Genomic DNA, 16,738 nt, shown 5'->3' on the forward strand with positions numbered 1-16,738 from the left:
CAAATTGGAAATGTCTTCTTTTGTATATAGCTCTTGATAAAAGCTGCTAGCTGCCTCCAAAATCTCCTCATTTTCATGAATGATCTTCTCCCCAACCTTCAACTCCTCAATTAACGATAATCTCTGTCGCAGCTTCTCTTGCTCTAGAAAATATCTAGTGCATCTTTCGCCCTCCAATGCATCTCTAGCCTTTGCACGGAGAATGGCCCCCTTGCATTTTTCAGCTTGCAATAATTCCCACTCTTCCTTTAGCACCCGGAACTTAGTCTCAGCTCCCTTATCCCCTCCGTCAACTGCTTTACAGACATCCGTAAACCTTTTGTTTATATTCTCTTCTCGATGCCGGTTAGCTGCCGCCCTCTTTTTCCCATAACGTACCGAAAAAACTTTTACCTCATATTTGAAATTGTCCCACCAAACTCTTCTTTCTTTCAAGAACAAAGGTTCCTTCCGAGCATTCTTTATTATATTTATAATCCCTTCTTTATAAGCACTTTCCTTCAGGTATTGATTGTTTAAAATCCACACCCCTGAACCGATCTTAACTCTGCTGTTCCTAATTCTAAGAACCAAAGCCGAGTGATCACTAAAAAATACTTTTTTATAATAAATCTCCATCACCTCCGAACTTAACCCTTCCCGCATTAACACAAAATCTATTCGGCTCTGTTTTAAAACATCACCCACCCAACCTGCTCTGGAGAACTCCCTTTTTATGGGGTTCCGGTCCCTCCATAAGTCTCTCAAATTTAAATTTGCCATCATTTTTATAATCATCCCTCTGGAGTTATCCTCTTTAAAGGTCATCTGGGCTGAAATGTCCATCCAAGATAAAAATACATTAAAATCCCCCACTATACAAGGATTTTCCACCTCTGCCACTTCAGTGAATAACCCCCGAAAAAACTCGCGACGCTTGCAATGGTCGTTCGGTGCATAGATATTAAAAAGATCACAATTAAATCCCTCCAATTTTACCCTTAGCCGTAAAAATCTCCCCTCAGTGTCCTTGTCCACCAAGGCAACATTCTCTTCTATGGACGGACTCACCAAAACAGCCACCCCTCTACGGTTATTGTTTGCACAACTTGCAAACACCTCTCCCTTCCAAACCTTCTGAACTCTTTCTAGAATATCCTCATCCCAAAAGGTTTCTTGCAGACACAACAAGTCCGTGCCTTTAAAACCCTGCAACAACTGCTGCAATTTCTTCTCACCCCTCAGTCCGTTCACATTGATCGAGACCAATGTAATCATGGCTCCAAAGAAGGGAAGCATGCCCAATAATCTCCCATCATTTAATCTCTGGCTCTTCCCTCCTCTCATGCTCCTTCTCAACTTTTCGGGCAGCTGTTGCTTTTTCCTGCAGCTTCTGGTTCTTTTTCCCCTCCTGTTTGACCCCTCCCTGCTGTTTCAGCCTCTTCCTTGCCTTAACTTTGAGCCCAGGAGCTGCCCTTTCTCCCTCCTTCTGCCCCTCACTAACCTTTCCCTTTCCACATGATGCCACCCCATCCCCGACTTCCATGTTTCTGTCCCCCTCTAATTCCTCACACTCAAGCTCTTCTGCAACCCCTTGTGCCTGCTCCCCATCAGATACATAATCCTGCTCCCCGTCAGATACTTCATCTCCCATAGTCTTCCTGCTATCGCAGTTTCTCCCACTGTGCCGCCCCCTTCGACCACGTCCCTACCTCTGACCCTTGCACCTTGTTCCCTCACTCCATGGGACAATGGCGCACCTAAATTGTTCCCTTCTGACGTCTCTATCTCGCCGATCCCATTCTGCTGTCCCTTTAAGGCTCCTGCCTCTTGCACCCTCTCCCCGCCCTGCCCCCTCCCGCTCACCAAAATATCCGACTCCCCGCCTTTCCCCAGAGCACTCACTTCCACCACACACCCCGCTCCTGCCTCCTCTCCCCCCGCAGACACCAGACTCCCCAGGGGGAGCTGAACTGCACTAAGGCTCGAGTCTGCACTCGACCCTTGCTGCCCGCTGCTGTCTTTGTTCCCCTCCATAGCACTCGCCATGTTTTCCACCATCTCCATCTCAATCTCCGCACCGCCAACCTCTGCCTCTTCCTGTGCTCCTTTTTCCTTCATTTTACCGGCTGTGTCCTCCAACTGCACCGCACCTCCGGCCGTTCCACACTCCTCTCCTGCTCCTTCTCCCATCTCATCTCTCATTTCGCTCCCTTCTGCCACACACTCACAGTGGGCTGGGCCTTTACGACACACCCCACAGCTCTCCGCCTTGCAGCTCCATGCGATATGTCCCGACTCACCGCAATTGTAACAATACAAATCAGGACAGTTTCTCACGAGATGGTCATGTCCCAGACAATAGTAACACACCTTTACTTGGTTATTGTGCAGCACATGAAAGTATTGTACTCCTTCCAGTGTCTCGAACTTCATACTGTAAGGCAAAGACCTCACCCCCTCTGGGAACCGCACCTTTACATACCGGGTTCCGTCTGCTACCCGTGTTCCCGGATAGTGCCTCCTCTTTATTTCGGAACAGATTTTAATGTCCCACGACTCCAACTTTTTGCTCAGCACTTCGTCCTCGATGTACACAGGCAAGTTCAAAAATGAAACCACCACCTCCTCTGAATATAGCAGAGTCACCTCCAAAAATTGCTCCCCAACTTTCAGACTGAGCAGCAGTTTTTCCACCTCCTCACGGCCACTGACCGTCACCTCAAATCCCACATTTGGTTTTGGTCGGCAGGCAAAACAGCTTCCCTCACCACAGTCCTCATGAACCGCCTGGATTATATCCCAGGCTCGAATCTTCTTATCTTCACATTGCACCACCACCGTATTTTCTTTACCAAACCTCCTGAGGTCCCGGCCCAAATCTTTGGGCCTTTTTTTTCCCCTTCCCACCACAGTTTCTTCCCTAATAAAATTCCTCTTCGGAATATTGTCCTCTGAGGGGCCCGGCACTCCGGACCCCTCAGCAGCCATCTGGCTGTTTTTTGTGGGCCAAAAAGGCCCTAAAACCTGAAAACAACACCCCAAAACCCTCCACCAACTTTTTACAAAACTACCTCCAACACCCAGCTGCAATTAGGCAACCAGTCACACCTGGCTCACTCCTAGCCCCTCCCACCTAGAGAGTGCTACCCACTGAGCCGCAGCTGACATTGTGCATTCCATTAGTGCCTTTGCCTCTTTTAGTGCTCCTATGAGGTGCTTCCCCAGTGGCTGCGGCATGGGTGGTGGAAGGCTACTGACCTTCAATTGAGGAGACTGCAGATGGCCTTGGAGGGTGACCTCAAGCAGCTCTGGGCTTAGAAGGCCCCGCTTCAGACTGCACCATCTCGGCCTGGCCTGCAACAGTTTGGGCTGGCTGGCTGACAAGCAACAGCAAGAGCACTGGCAGTGTAGCGGGGTGGGAGCAGGAATTATGTCATCCTGAGAGAGGACAACAGTTTGTGCTCCATGGAGCCACTGCCGATCCCCCAGAGCGGTGCCTCAGCAATCCTACTAATCTGTTGGAGAACAGATTGATGGACTGCTATGAAGCCCAGGAAACCCCTTTGAACAGTGGTGTCCAGACCCATGAGGGCAGCAGTCTGTGCTTCCACTGCAGCATTCAGACCTTTGATGGAAGCTGCTTGTGTTGCAATGGAAGCTGTGACATCGGCCATCAGGCACTGCATCATGGTAGGTTCCACAGGTGTGCTGATGGAGGTGACCACCCGTTCCATGTTGGAAAGGATGGGCACCAAGCTCTGCGTCAAGTTGGTGCTGGATTCCTTCATGCTCCTTGACATCGAGCGCAGCATTTCTGGCGGGCTTTCCAGTGCACCAAACATTTGGTTGTGTACACCACCAGCCTTCTTCTGTAGCAGAACTAATATGCGACTGGCAAGCTGGCACCTGCTCTATCCGTTCCCCCTGCCCTGGCTCCTGCGCACTTGCGACCAGTGTCTCACCATGTGCAGATCCCTCCTCTATCCTGTCCTCTAAAATACACACAGTGTCAGTATCTGAGCTGATGACTGTGGTGATTATTCTTTATGTTTAGTAAGAAGTATTGTAATTGGTTGTTTGTTTCCTACCTTGAGATATATGCTGTAAACTCATTGGTAGTTGATGTCATGTGATTTGTGGTGGCCATCTTAAATTCAGTTCTCTACAGCCTTGGTTGGGACTGGGTGTTGAAAGATGTGCTACTGGATTTTTAAAGTTAATAATGCCTAGATTTAGAAAGGCAAATCTACTCTTTATCTCAATTTATTAACTTTATGTCAGAATGGAGCGATATCTTCAACCGGAACGATTCAATGCTGACCCTAATTCTGCAGGAGTGGATGATAAATGGAAACACTGGTATCGTACATTTAAAAACTTTTTGGGTGTGTTGGATCAAGAGTCTCTAAATAAGCTGAATATGCTGATCAACTACATTGCTCCGGATGTGTATAAGTATATTTTGGACTGTGAAACTTACGAATTGGCTATTTCTACATTGGAAAAGATTTTTGTTAAACCAAAGAATGAGGTATTTGCACGGCACCTTCTATCTGCCCGTAGGCAGCAGGTGGGAGAATCTTTGGATACTTATTTACAAGCACTTCGGCGCCTTAGTGCTAACTGTAATTATAAGGCCGTGACGGCAGAAGAATATAAGGAAGAATCAGTACGGGATGCTTTTATTAATGGATTACTGTCTAGATCAATTCGTCAGCGGTTGTTAGAAAATAAGACTTTGGATCTCAAGAGTGCTTTTGAGCAAGCCTCTACATTGGATGTGGCTCAGAGAAGTTCGGATTCTTATGCTCTTTTTAATCGGCCTGCGACTGTGGTTTCGGCAGTTCCGGATGAAAAGGAATTATGTGGACTTAATAGGAGTGGTTTACTAGATTCTGAAACAGTTTCTACTTCGGCGGCTGTTGCCTCTAGGATTCAGAAGTGTTATTTTTGTGGGAATGTCCGGCACCCTCGTCTGAAGTGTCCTGCTCGGGAGGCTGTGTGTAGTAAATGCGGCAAGAGAGGTCATTATGCACGTGTTTGTAAATCATCAGGTTCAATTACCTCCTCTGCGACTATTCAGCCTTTAGATAGGGCGTTTATTGCATCAATTTCTGCTGCATTTGCTCGTGGCCTAAACAAAGCTATAGTTACAGCCCAAGTTAATGGGTTAGAAGTGAAGGCCCTTATAGATACGGGCAGTACCGAGAGTTTTATAAGTCTTCAGTTTGCGAAGGAGAAGCGTTTGAAAATTTCGCCTGTTACTTATCAGGTGTGTGTGGCTCAGACGACTCTCACTTCACAAGTAGCTGGTTGTTGCCTTGTGAAATTGATTCTTCTAGGTAATACGTATACTGATATACGCCTATCTGTTTTGCCTAATCTCTGTGCGGATATTTTGATTGGTCATGATGTGCTTCAATTACACGAGTCTCTCAGTCTTTCATTTGGAGGGACTAAGCCACCTTTATCTATTTGTGGATTAACCTCTTTATCCATTTCTCCATTATCACTTTTTTCCAATTTGATGCCGGATTGTAAGCCAATTGCTACCAAGTCAAGAAGGTATAGCAGTCAGGATAGAGAATTTATTAATTCTGAAGTTCAACGTCTTTTATTGGAAGGAATCATTGAACCTAGTTGTTTGCCTTGGCGGGCACAGGTAGTTGTCACCACTAACGAGAGGCATAAGAAATGAATGGTGATCGACTACTCCCAAACTATTAATAGGTATACTCAATTAGATGCGTACCCTTTGCCTAAGATTGATGAGCTTATCAACAAAGTATCTCAGTATAAGGTTTTTAGCACTATTGACTTAAAGAGTGCTTATCATCAGATTCCTATTGTTAAGAGGGATCAACCATATACGGCCTTTGAGGTTGGCGGAAAGCTGTATCAGTTTTGCCGAATACCATTTGGTGTTACTAATGGTGTTGCTTGTTTTCAACAGGCAATGGATGCTTTTATAAGTGATAACTCTCTCTCTGACACCTTTTCATACTTAGATGACATCACGGTGTGTGGCAAATCAAGGGTGGAGCATGATTCTAATTTAGAAAAATTCCTTCAAGCTGTGGAAAGAGTTGGTTTAACTTTCAATAAAGAGAAGTGTATCTTTTCAACCACTGAGGTAAATCTACTGGGGTATATTATCTCGGGAAACAAGATTAAACCAGATCCAGAACGTCTGCGACCATTGATTGATTTACCTTGTCCTACTAATTCTAAGGCTTTGCAACGAGTTGTTGGACTGTTTTCTTATTATTCTAATTGGATTGCAAATTTTTCACAGAAGATCCGGCCCCTTATTCGGGTTACGACATATCCTCTATCATGGGAGGCCAGGACGTGTTTTGATAATTTTAAAAAGGATATTCTTGGAGCAGTTGTGCATTCTATTGATGAGCAGGTTCCCTTTGTGATTGAGACGGACGCTTCTGATTTTGCAATTGGGGCTACTCTGAACCAAAATGGAAGACCTGTGGCCTTTTTCTCACGTACCTTGAACAATAGTGAAAAAAGACATTCTTCAATAGAGAAAGAGGCGTATGCAATAGTAGAAGCACTGCGTAAATGGAGACATTATTTATCGGGGCGACATTTTACGTTGGTAACTGACCAAAAATCTGTGTCCTTTATGTTTGATGTCAAACATTTTGGAAAGATCAAGAATTATAAAATAATGAGGTGGAGGATTGAGTTGGCATGCTACCATTTTGATATAGTTTATCGTCCGGGGAAGGATAATGTTGCTGCTGATGCGCTGTCGAGGGCTTATTGTTCTGTGATTCATGGAGATACGCTTATTAATCTTCACAATGCGTTATGCCATCCTGGGGTTACGAGGATGATACACTTCGTACGCAATAAGAATTTGCCCTTTTCAGTTGAAGACGTCAAGCAGATGACTTCATCATGTTCTATCTGTGCTCGGTGTAAACCGAATTTCTTTAAGCCTCAACGAGCTCATCTTATAAAGGCTACTTCTCCTTTTGAACGTTTGAGTGTTGATTTTAGGGGGCCTCTTCCTTCAACGACTCAAATCGATATATATTTACTGTTGTGGATGAGTTTTCAAGGTTCCCTTTTGCTTTTCCTTGCGCAGATGTATCAGCTGCTACAGTTATCAAATGTCTGACTCAACTTTTTGTCATCTTTGGGATGCCTGCGTATATCCATTCGGATCAGGGAAGTTCTTTTATGTCTTCCCAGTTGAAGGAATACCTTCAGACTCGGGGAATCTCTACTAGTAGAACTACCCCGTATAATCCTCAGGGTAATGGACAGTGTGAACGATACAATGGGGTGATCTGGAAGGCAGTTATGTTGGCTTTGACATCCCAGAACCTTAAGAATACACAGTGGGAAATGGTACTGCCTGATGCCCTGCATTCCATTAGATCATTGATTTCAACGGCTACTAATGTGACCCCCCATGAAAGGCTCTTTAACTATCCGCGGAGATCTACTACGGGATATTCGGTACCTTCATGGCTTACTATGCAGGGACCTGTGCTGCTTCGACGCCATGTTAGATTGTCAAAATATGATCCTTTAGTGGAGGAGGTGGAGCTGTTGGAGGCAAATTCCCAACATGCTCATATTCGATTCCAAGATGGGAAAGAAAGTACTGTTTCAATTAAAGACTTGGCTCCTTGTGGTGGCCAGCCCTCTTCTGAGGATATTAACAATAGTCATGATTCAGATAATGTGGATGTCGTTACAGACACTACGAATATTTCCAATCCTATTGCAGATAATTATACTTCTATTAGTCAGCCTTCGATGGATGTTCATGACCGTCCCAGTTTACCTCCTGATGGGATTTCCAATCCGGAAACCGTTGATAATCGGGATATGGATAGCCTTCCTGCAGAAGATACTTCTGTGTCTGTTGGTGTGGGAGGGCAAGGAATTTCACCAGGGTTAAGAAGGTCGACACGAATAAGATATCCGGTCGACCGACTGAAAATGGACTTTTAAATTGATAGTAATGTTTTAAAATTTTTGAAATATTATATTTGTATTGTTTTAGTTGTAAATAATTAATTATAAATTGTAAAGGTTATTTAGGTTGGAGTATATTTTAAAAGGAGGGGTGAATGTGGTGATTATTCTTTATGTTTAGTAAGAAGTATTGTAATTGGTTGTTTTTTCCTACCTTGAGATATATGCTGTAAACTCATTGGTAGTTGATGTCATGTGATTTGTGGTGGCCATCTTAAATTCAGTTCTCTACAGCCTTGGTTGGGACTGGGTGTTGAAAGATGTGCTACTGGATTTTTAAAGTTAATAAAGCCTAGATTTAGAAAGGCAAATCTACTCTTTATCTGAATGACTAAGACTGTAAAATCGAGTGATGGTGTCTGTTCATTTTCACTTTCTTTTTCCTCTTCCTCCATGGACTGCGTAGGTTCCAATTCTTGGGTATCTGAAAGGGACATGGGTAGGGTTGTGGTGAGTGGAGAGGAGAGAGTAAGAAGTGCATGCTTACACCCTCAGCAGCTTCTCAGCCAAAAGAGATTGAGGGATGAGGAAGAAATGGGATGAGAGCAAGATTAGGTTTGCTGATACCATTATCATCGATCACTTCAGCGCCCCCAGTGGCCACGGCCTCAGTGATGCCCCTTCCCATGATGGCCAGCACCGTTTCCTCCATGGGTGTTAAAACATGCAGGCGCACTTGTCCTCCACCACTTCGTTGCTGCTGCCTGCTGTTATGAGCCAACTTCTCCTACAAGAAAGTGAGTGTCCTGCAATATGTTTGGGTGATGTAGCAGTCATAGTTGAATAGCTGTGTGTGAGAGCTGAGAGTTGTGGGTGCTAGGCTTGCAACAGTGCTAAGTGTGTACGGGTGAGGTAAAGCATATGAATGGTAGGGTTGAGTCCTGATTGATAGAGATTGTTGGTAGGTGAGTGATGGGGGTGTAGTGAGTTGAACAGTGGATGAAGTGGTGTAGTTGGTAGAGTATGTTATTTGAAGATTAACTTACTCACCTTCACAACTCATGTGAGATCATTAAACTTCTTCCTGCATTGCATCCAGGTTCTAGGAGCAACACTCTTGGCACTGACCTCTGCCACTACTTGTTCCCACTGCCTCCTGAGTGTGTGTCTGGAGGGCCTCCTGGCCCCCTGTGGATACAAGACATCTCTCCTCCTTTTCACCTCTCCCACCAAGGCCTCCAGTGCATTATTGGGAAAAGTTGATGCACGCTCGCTTGCATGTTCAGCCATTCAGTTCATAAAGAACTCCCACCACCTATTCCAGCCACAATGTACCTCTCCTTTAAGAGGTGCAGGCTGCCTTTAAGTAGTGCTAGGCACTTGCCATATCGGGCCCCCTGCTGATGCGTGCAGCCAATGAACAGCACGGGTAGCGCTGGCTGCACGCAGCAATCATGTAAAACAGACAGCACAAATTTACCATGCTGCCTGCAACGCAACGAACGGGTACGGGTTAATTACGCACCGCGATCCTTGCGCCAGTTTTTGGGTCGTATCCAATTTAACTCCCATTGTACTCCCAAAGAACATGCAGCAAATTACTCTCTATAAAAGTTGAGCTGTCATCTTTTGACCCCCTCCCAACACTTGTTACCTTTCCACATCCCTTCCCAACAAGCATTGTCTGCATTAAGGAATAATAAAGTGATCGTAACTAATTTTCTGTAATCTACATTAATGAAGTCCTTTAAGTACCACCATCATGCTTTCCCTCAGTGACAATATAAGGTGTACCTCTCCTATTGCATAACCTGGTGCTATGTCTAAATGCTCCATGAGAGGAGGAACAACTTCGTTATTGCAATGTATGACAAATTGGATTTTGCCTGGGTTGCTTGATAGAATACAATACAATAGCAATGTATCCTCTCCCCCACTTCTTCCATCCCATTGCAATAACATAACCACTAATTTCTCATCAGCAATGTCATGGGAGATTTGCTAATAATAAGTACGCTGTAGTAAATTAAAGCCATTAAGCCTAAAAAATGAGGCTTACTACTCAAAACATTGGTGCTCTCAGGTGCAGTTGAAAACACTAACCCATGGTAATAATTAATAACTGATATGTCAGTTAGTTAATAAAACTGAATTTGTGTATAATCAAAACACATTTTAAATGCTCCAATATGCATGAAAAAAAACCCTGTGAGGATGGAAGGGCACTTGACGCTTAGCTGGAGGCAAGATAATTACATTTAACGTTGCTATTTTCTTCCAGTAATAAGTCTGTAGCACCAGAGCAAGCATTTTCCATGCTGAAGCACATTCACTAATTTAAGCAGCTGTGTAAGTAAGCCTTGTATAGAGCAATTCTAACTTGGCATTTAAGAAAGATTGCATTTATATAACACCTTTCACAACCTCAATATGTCCCAAAGTGCTTTAGGGACAATGTAGTACTTTTGAAGTGCAGTCGCTGTTGTAAGGTAGGGAAATGCATCATCCAATTTGTGTACAGCAAGGTCCCACAAACAGCAATGAGATAATGACCAGATAATCTGTTTTAGTGATGTTTAGGGAGTTCCAGGATTTTCACCCGGCGACATTGAAGAAACGGCGATATATTTCTAAGTTAAGATGGTGTGTGACTTGGAGGGGCATTTCCAGGTGATGGTGTTCCCATGCGCCTGCTGCCCTTGTCCTTCTAGGTGGTAGAGGTCGTGGGTTTGAGACGTGCTGCCAAAGAAGCGTTGGCAAGTTGCTGTAGTGCATCTTGTAAATGTTACACACTGCAGCCACGGTACGCCAGTGGTGCAGGGAGTGAATGTTTAAGGTGGTGGATGGGGTGCCAATCAAATAGGCTGCTTTGTGCTGGATGGTGTCAAGCTTCTTGAGTGTTGTTGGAGCTGCACTCATCACACTCCTGACTTGTGCCATTTGGATGGTGGAGAGGCTTTGGGGAGTCAGATGGTGAGACACCCGCTGCAGAATACCCAGCCTTTGACCTGCTCTTGTTGCCACAGTATTTATGTGGCGGGTCCAGTTAAGTTTCTGGTCAATGGTGACCCCCCAGGATATTGATGGTGGGGGATTCCGCAATGGTAATGCCATCAAGGGGCGATGGTTAGACTCTCGCTTGTTGGAGATAGTCATTGCCTGGCACTTGTGTGGCGCAAATGTTACTTGCCACTTATCAGCCCAAGCCTAAATGTCATATAGGTCTTGCTGCATTTGGGCATGGACTGCTTCATTATCTGAGGAATTGTGAATGGAACTGAACAATTATCAGCGAACATCCCCACTTCTGACCTTATGATGGAGGGAAGGTCATTGATGAAGCAGCTGAAGATGGTTGGGCCTAGGACACTGTCCTGAGGAACTCCTGCAGCAATGTCCTTGGGCTGAGATGATTGGCCTCCAACAACTACAACCATCTTCCTTTGTGCTAGTTATGACTCCAGCCAGTGGAGTTTTCCCCCCGATTCCCATTGACTTCAATTTTACCAGGGCTCCTCGATGCCACACTGCCGTGATGTCAAGGGCAGGCACTTTCATCTCACCTCTGGAATTCAGCTCTTTTGTCCATGTTTGGACCAAGGCTGTAATGCGGTTTGGAGCCAAGTGGTCCTGGCGGAACCGAAACTGAGCTCGTTAAGTCAGTGACTAGAATCAACTATTCAGATAAGGAAGGGATCAGGTTCGATCACCTTGTCTGTGCTAAATTAGCTGATCTTAGGTGGGACAGAATGGCATTATGAAAATGCTGCAGGCTAAAGAAAGATTTGCATTTATATAGCGCCTTTCACAACCACTGGACGTCCCAAAGTGCTTTACTGAATGAAGTACTTTTGAAGTGTAGTCACTGTTGTAATGTAAGAAACACAGCAGCCAATTGGCGCACAGCAAGCTACCACAAACAACAATGTGATAATGACCAGATAATCTGTTTTTAGTGATGTTGATTGAGGGATAAATATTGGCCAGGACACCAGGGATAACTCCCCTGCTCTTCTTTGAAATAGTGCCATGGGATCTTTTACGTCCACCTGAGAGAGCAGACGGGGCCTCCGTTTAACATCTCATCCAAAAGATGGCACTTCCAACAGTGCAGCACTCCCTCAGTACTGCACTGGCGTGTCAGCCTGGACTTCTGTGCTCAAGTGTCTGTAGTGGGACTGAAGAGTTGTAAATGGTGCTGAACACTGTGCAGTCATCAACAAACATCCCCATTTCTGACCTTATGTTGGAGGGAAGGTCATTGATGAAGATGGTTGGGCCTAGGGCACTGCCCTGAGGAACTCCTGCAGTGATGTCCTGGGGCTGTGATGATTGACCTTTAACCACCACAACCATTTTTTTTGTGCTAGTTATGACTCCAGCCAGTGGAGAGTTTTCCCCGATTCCCATTGACTTCAGTTTCACTAGGGCTCGATGCCACACTCGGTCAAATGCTGCCTTGATGTCAAGGGCAGTCACTCTCACCTCACCTCTGGAATTCAGCTCCTTTGTCCATGTTTGGACCAAGGCTGTAATGAGGTAGGGAGCCAAGTAATCCTGGCAGAACCCAAACTGGGCATCAGTGAGCAGGTTATTGGTGAGTAAGTGCCGCTTGATAGCACTGTCGATGACACCTTCCATCACTTTGCTGATGATTGAGAGTAGACTGATGGGGCAGTAATTGGATGGATTGGATTTGTGGACAGGACATACCAGGGCAGTTTTCCACATTGTCGAATAGATGCCAGTGTTGTAGCTGTACTGGAACAGCTTGGCTAGAGGCGCAGCTAGTTCTGGAGTACAAGCCTTCAGCACGACAGCCGGTATGGTGTCGGGGCCCATAGCCTTTGCTGTATCCAGTGCGCTCAGCCGTTTCATGATATCACGTGGAGTGAATTGAATTGGCTGAAGACTGGGCACCACAGGACGAGGCCGATATGGATCATCCACTCGGCACTTCTGGCTGAAGATGGTTGCAAACACTTCAGCCTTGTCTTTTGCACTCACGTGCTGTGCTCCACCATCATTGAGGATGGGGATATTCATGGAGCCTCCTCCTTCCATTAGTTGTTTAATGGTCCACCGCCATTCACGACTGGATGTGGCATGATTGCAGAGCTTTGATCTGATCTGTTGATTGTGGGGTCGCTTAGCCCTGTCTATAGCTTTTTAGCATGCATGTATTCCTGTGTTGCAGCTTCCGCAGGTTGGCACCTCATTTTTAGGTACGCCTGGTGCTGCTCCTGGCATGCTCTTCTACGCTCCTTATTGAACCAGGGTTGGTCACCTGGCTTGATGGTAATGGTAGAGTGATAGATATGCCGGGTCATGAGGTTACAGATTGTGGTGGAATACAATTCTGCTGCTGCTGATGGCCCGCAGCGCCTCATGGATGCCCAGTTTTGAGCTGCTAGATCTGTTCTGAATCTATCCCATTTAGCACGGTGGTAGTGCCACACAACACGATGGAGGGTGTCCTCAGTCTGAAGACGGGACTTCGTCTCCACAATGATTGTGCGGTGGTCACTGCTACCAATACTGTCATGGACAGATGCATCTGCGACAGGTAGATTGGTGAGGACGAGGTCAAGTAGGTTTTTCCCTCGTGTTGGTTCCCTCACCACCTGTTGCAGGCCCAGACTGGCAGCTATGTCCTTCAGGACTCGGCCAGCTCAGTCAGTAGTGGTGCTACCGAGCCACTCTTGGTGATAGACATTGAAGTTCCCCACCCAGAGTACATTCTGTGCCCTTGCTACTCTCAGTGCTTCTTCCAAGTGGTGTTCAACATGGAGGAGTACTGATTCATCAGCTGAGGAAGGGCAGTAGGTGGTAATCAGCAGGAGGTTTCCTTGCCTATGCTTGACCTGAAGCCATGAGACTTCATGGGGTCCAGAGTCAATGTTGAGGACTCCCAGGGCCACTCCTTCCTGACTGTATATCACTGTGCCACCACCCTTGGTGGGTCTGTCCTGCCGGTGGGACAGGACATACCCAGAGATGGTGATGGAGGAGTTTGGGACATTGGCTGAAAGGTATGATTCTGTGAGTATGACTATGTCAGGCTGTTGCTTGACTAGTCTGTGGGACAGCTCTCCCAATTTTGGCACAAGTCCCCAGATGTTGGTGAGGAGGACTTTGCAGGGTTGACTGGGCTAGGTGTGCTGTTGCCGTTTTATTGGCAAAAGATTTGATGCATGAATCCAAGTCAGCTCAATAGTGATATGTACAACCAAATTGCAAAGTTAGGTTAGAAAATTTGCATAAAAAAATAGTTGGGAATTTGCTCCAGTTCATTTACAACAGCAGCTTGTGATTGAGAGTATAAATAATAGTAATTAAAAACAAAATCAAAAATGTTGAAAAATACAGCCGAATACTATTTCTGTATATCTATTTTTAAACCACAAAAGCTTTCAAGTTTAAATAGGATATACAATACTGACAAACCTGGCCTGATACATAAGGAAATGGATGAATTCCAAATCGCAACAAAACAGATACCCCAAATGGCTGAACCAAGGATTCCAGTCAGGCCAATGAGGAAAATAAGGGTGCTTGAGCATCAACATTTCTCATTACCTAATAGCTCCCATTCCTGATTGCCATCTTGTGACCCTCCTACTACAAAGTGCGTGTGTATGGACATGGGTTAAGAACAGGATTGGGCTTGGCTTTCATGCCCTCTGTATTTAAATACCTTGCAGACACTTAGGCCTAGAAATTCATTGTAGCCACTTTTGGGGCGGTAAAGTCGGGCTGCCGCTAAAGTTTGCGCCCGCCGCCAAATCGAGGCCACTTCTCCGATATTCATTAGCTTCGCCCTAAGAGTTTGCTCGAGCGCTAAAACTGGCGCTAGACGCCTCTCTTTAGGCGCTAAGCCGGAGGTGCTGAGCGAGAGCGCCGAGGCCGGGCGCAGCGCAGGTGCGGCCATCTCGTGATTGACAGCAGACACCCTGGCGCCGGCCAGCTCTTAAGGGGGTAGGGTCGACTTTGTCTGCTGCCACGCCCTGGATAGTGGAGCCCTCCAGCTAGGCCTGAACACTGCTGCTGGACCCAAATAGCACCTGAAGCCATGCAGAAGGCCCGTGAACGAGCGCAGCGCTTGTCAGAGCGTGATCTGAGTGTGCTGGTTGGTGGTGTGGAGAAGAGGCGCCATATTTTGTACCCGGACAATGGCAGGAAGGCGCCGGTCCAGAGCCTGGAGGCATGTCGCCAGCAAGGTGTCAGCCAACAGCGAGGTCCCCAGGACCGGTGTCCAATGCCGCAAAAAGTTTAATGACCTCACGCGGATTGTCAGGGTGAGTACCCTTTCCAGTGACCTCCTCATCCTTGCATGTGCACCTCACATTATGGGCAAAGGGACCTGAAAGCCCTAATGGCCAGCCCTCATCCAGCAGCTATGGGACAGGCATGAACATCAATTGCACATTCTGCACTTAACACACTGGCCAAGCTATTCCACCATGGGAGGCAGTGCACACAAGATCAGGGCGACACACTGGCCAGGCTATTCCACCATGGGAGGCAGTGCACACAAGATCAGGGCGACACACTGGCCAGGCTATTCCACCATGGGAGGCAGTGCACACAAGATCAGGGCGACACACTGTACTTAGAGGCCGTCCTTTCTCTTGCAGGCCAAGCTGGCCAATAATAGGAAGAGCCGGATTGCGACCGGGGGAGGCCGACCCCAGATCCAGCCGCTCACCGAGCTGCAACATCGCGTGGAGTGCATCATGGGTGGCCGGGTGATTGGCCCCATTGCATGTGGAGATGCCGACCCTGTTCTGGGCACCAATGGTAAGGATATCAACATTTGGACCTCTCTCGTCCCACTTGCGCATCAGATCTACATCCTTTGCCACTGTCCGACCAATGCGCTGAATGCCACCACTCATGCATCCCTCGCTGACACCCTCTCCTCACTCTAAAGCTACTCTTGTGCCTTCCTGCTTTCAGATGGTGAGGAGGAGGTCCCTGAACTTGCCAGTGACAGACCCTCAGAAGAGGAGGAGGAGGAGGAGCAAGAGGAAGGCGGCCCATCAGGGGAACCCTCAGCCATGGCAACCCATGCGAATGTAGGGGACACGTCTTCCCTGGAGGGGAGTGTGGCGGAAGTGTCGGAGGGGAGGGGAGCTCATGGGACCTGCGGCCTGCAGAAATGCGGGAGGGGGGTGCCAGCTCGGCGGCCTTCTCCCCAGAGGGGGGGAAGGGTCGGAGGGGAGTCCAATTGCTGGGCCCAGCGGCGTCCAGCAACGCAGGAAGGGTCGGCCAGCTCGGCGGCCTTCTCCCCAGAGGGAGAGTCCGGCCTCCAGTCCGGAGATGGTCTTCGCCGAGGAGATGGAACGCCTCGAGGACTTGTCCGCGGACTCGGAGCGCCGGCACACGGAGCTCATGGGGGTAGTGGCACGGTTGCCTGAGGCCATCGAGTCCCTCTCTCGGAGTGTGACCGACGTCGGGGCCTCACAGGCCATCAGTTTGGCGGAATTCGGGGCAGAGCAGGCAGCGAGTCGGGCGCCATTCGGGGCAGCTCAGGCAGCGAGTGGGCAGCTGATCAGTGGTGCCGTGCAGTCACTGGGTGCTCTGATGAGGTCACTGAACAGGTCAACACGGGCACTCACTGCTGCCACACTCGCTGTGTCAGCCAGGCATCGCCAGGGCACCCGTCGCGCTGCAGCAGCACAGCGGTCTGTCCCTCGCCAGATTGGTGCGCATGCTGCAGTGCTGGCCCGGGCGAGTGCCAGTGTCTCAGGCGACCAGCGAGCGCCTGCCATCCGCCAGCTTGCCCCCATTCCTCCAGACGCCA

This window comes from Somniosus microcephalus, chromosome 7 (assembly GCF_052327205.1).
Source record: "Somniosus microcephalus isolate GS21.2 chromosome 7, FLI_Smic_1.0, whole genome shotgun sequence".
Taxonomy (NCBI): domain Eukaryota; kingdom Metazoa; phylum Chordata; class Chondrichthyes; order Squaliformes; family Somniosidae; genus Somniosus; species Somniosus microcephalus.